This window comes from Urocampus carinirostris, chromosome 3, assembly GCF_059441175.1.
Source record: "Urocampus carinirostris isolate Australia breed hairy pipefish chromosome 3, RoL_Ucar_1.0, whole genome shotgun sequence".
Taxonomy (NCBI): domain Eukaryota; kingdom Metazoa; phylum Chordata; class Actinopteri; order Syngnathiformes; family Syngnathidae; genus Urocampus; species Urocampus carinirostris.
In genome coordinates this window covers 6,805,125-6,810,124 of record NC_142351.1, presented here as the reverse complement: position 1 = coordinate 6,810,124, position 5,000 = coordinate 6,805,125, and positions in this window count along the sequence as shown.

Here is a 5,000-nt window from a genome sequence, read left to right as displayed (position 1 = left end):
CATTGTCCCTGTGTGCCGTATGATTGGCTGGCAACCAGTTCAGGGTGTCCCCTGCCCACTGCCCGAAGACAGCTGGGATAGGCTCCAGCACCCCCGCGGCCCTACTGAGGATAAGCGGTGCAGATGAATGGATGGAAAACTATAATATAGGGTAAACATCCCAGAAGTCTGGTTGATATAAAGCACATGTGTCAAACTCATTAGCCAACACATTTCTCTCAACGTCGTTTTGAAACTTTTGGAAAAAATGTCCTCAACCGACAAAAAAATACTTAGCAGCTGCTTCGGAGCTGTCTACAACTTTCAAAACATGGATTCGATTCAATAATATCGAGTTTATTTCATTCACCGCCAACTCTGTCATCTGAGGTGGCATTCCAGATCGTTTGAAGCTGTTCCATCAAGATTTTCAACCTTGCATTCGCCAAAATCAGCAAAATGATGGTTTTTACTGTATTATTTTGTGCTGTGCAATCTTAAACAGCTCCATTAAACGATATACAATATTAAATTTACTGTACCAGATAATGAGTAGATCATAAAAATAGAAAAAGGAAAGAAAGAATCATCTGCTAGCTACCAATAGGGATTAATATTACAGTTACTTGTCACTGGGGGAAAAAACAAACATCCTAAAAAAGGGACAGAGTGTTTGTTACCTCCCGTCTCGATGACTGTAATGCCCTACTCTCCGGTCTCCCCAAGTCCAAAATCAAGAGCCTTCAGCTGGTACAAAATGCCGCAGCGAGGCTTTTAACCAAGACCAAAAAGTTTGATCACATGACCCCGATTTGAGCTAACCTGCATTGGCTCCCTGTTAACTTAAGATGAAATGAAATGAAATGATCTGCATTTATATAGCGCTTTTCAAGTCAAAGACTTCCCAAAGCGCTTTACAATGTGCTCCACATTTCCCAATAGCGGCCTTGCAGCCATGTAAGGCGCTAACCTGCTTATTGGGGGTCTTAGGGGTTCAGTGTCTTACCCAAGGACACTTCGACATGTAACACGGACGAGTCGGGATTCGAACCGGGATCACTTGATCCCAAGACGAGCGCTCTACCTCCTGAGCTCAAGGTTCTGTTGGTAGTATACCAAATCATGCATGGACTTGCTCCCTCATATCTTTCAGATTTCATTTCCCCCTATGTTCCGGTCCAGAGCCTTCACACTGAAAACGCTGGTCTACTCGTGATCCCGAGAGCCAAGAAGAAATCAGCTGGTTCCAGAGCGTTCTCCATTCGGGCCCCGGTGCCCTGGAATGCTCTCCCCCTGAGATTTGATCTGCAACTTTAGTGGAAATGTTTCAATCTAAGCTTAAAACACACTTCTATTCTATTCTATTCTATTCTGTGTATTATTTGCCCTCATGTAGGTTTCAGATCAGGGGATGGTGTCATAATAGTCTGTAGTTTGCAATAATCTGTGGTCTGTGCAGCCCTTTGAGACTCTCCCTTCTCAAAGTTTCTTCATTTTCCCCAAGTTGAGGTTTTTGAGTTTTTCCTTGCCCTCTTGTAGGTTTTTGATCAGGGGATGGTGTCATAATAGTCTGTGGTTTACAAAATCTGAAGTCCGTGCAGCCCCTTGAGACTCCTTGCGATTAAAGGCATCACAAATGAACATGACTTGACTAGAGGTTTTGAGTTTTTCCTTGCCCTCCTGTCGGTTTTAGATCAGGGGATGGTGTCATAATAGTCTGTAGTCTGTACTAGCCATTGGTCTGTGCAGCCCTTTGAAACTTTTTGTGATTAAGGGCGTCACAAATAAACAGAACTTGACTTGAAGTTTTTAGATTTTCCTTGCCCACATGTAGGTTTTAGATCAGGGGATGGTGTCATAATAGTCTGTGGTTTTCAATAATCTGTGGTCTGTGCAGCACTTTGAGACTCTCCCTTCTCAAGGTTTCTTCATTTTCCCCATGTTGAGGTTTTTGAGTTTTTCCTTGCCCTCATGTAGGTTTTAGACCAGGGGATGGTGTCATAATAGTCTGTGGTTTACAAAATCTGTAGTCCGTGCAGCCCCTTGAGACTCCTTGTGATTATGGCGCCACAAATAAACAGGACTTGACTTGAGGTTTTGAGTTTTTCCTTGCCCTCATGTAGGTTTTAGACCAGGGGATGGTGTCATAATAGTCTGTGGTTTTCAATAATCTGTGGTCTGTGCAGCCCTTTGAGACTCTCCCTTCTCAAAGTTTCTTCATTTTCCCCGTGTTGAGGTTTTTGAGTTTTTCCTTGCCCACTTGTAGGTTTTTGATCAGGGGATGGTGTCATAATAGTCTGTGGTTTACAAAATCTGAAGTCCGTGCAGCCCCTTGAGACTCCTTGTGATTAAGGGCGTCACAAATAAACAGGACTTGACTTGAGGTTTTTGAGTTTTTCCTCGCCCTCATGTAGGTTTTAGATTAGGGGATGGTGTCATAATAGTCTGTAGTTTGCAATAATCCGTGGTCTGTTTTTCCCTTTGAGACTCTTTGTGATCAAGGCTGCTCAAATAAACAGGACTTGACTTGTGGTTTTGAGGTTTTCTTCTTGCCCTCATGTAGGTTTTAGATCAGGGGATAGTGTCATAATAGTCTGTGGTTTGCAATAATCTGTGGTCTGTTAAGACTTTTGAGACTCCTTGTGATTAAGGGTGTCACTAATAAACAGGACTTGCCTCGAGATTTGTAGATTTTCCTTGCCTTCATGTAGGTTTTAGATCAAGGGATGATGTCATAATAGTCTCTAGTCTGTGTAGCCCTTTGAGACTCCATGTGATTAAGGGCGTCACAAATAATCAGGACTTGACTTGAGGTTTTTGAGTTTTTCCTTGGCCTCATGTAGGTTTTAGATCAGGGGATGGTGTCATAATAGTCTGTGGTTTTCAATAATCTGTGGTCTGTGCAGCACTTTGAGACTCTCCCTTCTCAAGGTTTCTTCATTTTCCCCATGTTGAGGTTTTTGAGTTTTTCCTTGCCCTCATGTAGGTTTTAGACCAGGGGATGGTGTCATAATAGTCTGTGGTTTACAAAATCTGTAGTCCGTGCAGCCCCTTGAGACTCCTTCTGATTAAGGGCGTCACTAATATACAGGACTTGACTTGAGGTTTTGAGTTTTTCCTTGCCCTCATGTAGGTTTTAGATCAGGGGATGGTATCATCATAGTCCGTGGTTTTTAATAATCTGTGGTCTGTGCAGCTCTTTGAGACTCTTTGTGATTAAGGCTGCTCAAATAAACATGACTTGATTTGAGGTTTTGAGTTTTTCCTTGCCCTCATGTAGGTTTTAGATCAGGGGATGGTGTCATAATAGTCTGTGGTTTTCAATAATCTGTGGTCTGTGCAGCTCTTTGAGACTCTTTGTGATTAAGGCTGCTCAAATAAACATGACTTGATTTGAGGTTTTGAGTTTTTCCTTGCCCTCATGTAGGTTTTAGATCAGGGGATGGTGTCATAATAGTCTGTGGTTTTCAATAATCTGTGGTCTGTGCAGCTCTTTGAGACTCTTTGTGATTAAGGCTGCTCAAATAAACATGACTTGAGGTTTTGAGTTTTTCCTTTCCCTCATGTAGGTTTTAGATCAGGGGATGGTGTCATAATAGTCTGTAGTCTGTGCAGCCCTTTGAGACTCTTTTTGATCAAGGGCTGTACAAATAAACATGACTTGACTTGACTCATCCTGAGATGTTTGTGTTTTTCCTTTCCCTCGGGTAGGTTTTAGATCAGGGGATGCTGTCATAATAGTCTGTGGTTTGCAATCATCTGTGGTCTGTGCAGTTCTTTGAGACTCTTTGTGATTAAGGCTGCTCAAATAAACATGACTTGAGGTTTTTGAGTTTTTCCTTGCCCTCGTGTAGGTTTTAGATCAGGGGATGGTGTCATAATAGTCTGTGGTTTGCAATAATCTGTGGTCTGTGCAGCTCTTTGAGACTCTTTGTGATTAAGGCTGCTCAAATAAACATGACTTGACTTGAGGTTTTTAGTTTTTCCTTGCCCTCATGTAGGTTTTAGATCAGGTGATGGTGTCATAATAGTCTGTGGTTTGCAATAATATGTGGTCTGTGCAGCCCTTTGAGACTGTCCCTTCTCAAGCTTTCTTCATTTTCCTCATGTTGAGGTTTTGAGTTTTTCCTTGCCCTCATGTAGATTTTAGATCAGGGGATGGTGTCATAATAGTCTGTAGCCTGTGCAGCCCTTTGAGACTCTTTGTGATTAAGGGCTATACAAGTAACCATGACTTTACTTGACTCATCCTGAGATTTTTGTGTTTTTCCTTGCCCTCATGTTGGTTTTAGATCAGGGGATGGTGTCATAATAGTCTGTGGTTTGCAATAATATGTGGTCTGTGCAGCCCTTTGAGACTCTCCCTTCTCAAGGTGTCTTCATTTTCCCCATGTTGAGGTTTTTGAGTTTTTCCTTGCCCTCATGTAGGTTTTAGATCAGGGGATGGTGTCATCATAGTCCCTAGTCTGTGCAGCTTCTCCAAATTGAACATAAATGCAAGAGGTCAGCCCCACGCCAGCTGCCTTCAAGTTAAAAAAACTTTATTTAACACGGTAATTGCACGGAAGCTCGCCGAGTGTACTCAACAGCCCGTGATTATATAGTACCCCACCAAAACGAAGACCGACAGGAAAGAACACAATGTGGAGATAAAGAATCCCAAATATATCTGTCTGGAATGCCAGATGAGAAAAAGCACGGGCAGAACACACCTAGTGTTTAAAGGAAATCCAGCGCGTATCCGATTACTTCCCAGACGAGAGAAAGCAAAATAAATACGCCATATTTCTGAATTCAGGTCATTTCATACTCCTTCATTCGTGTTAAGAAAGTAGAGTTGAAGTACTGCCTGTGCTTTATGTGGGTTCTCCCCATTTCCGCTACGTTTAGGCCCAATGTTAGTTTAACTTAATTTTCTGTCAGTTTTCATTTTCCGTCACGACCCCCTCGGAAGAAGAAATCCCCTCCCCGCGATGTTTTTTTTTAAACTCACAAATTTCTTCGATATTGGTGGTAACAAG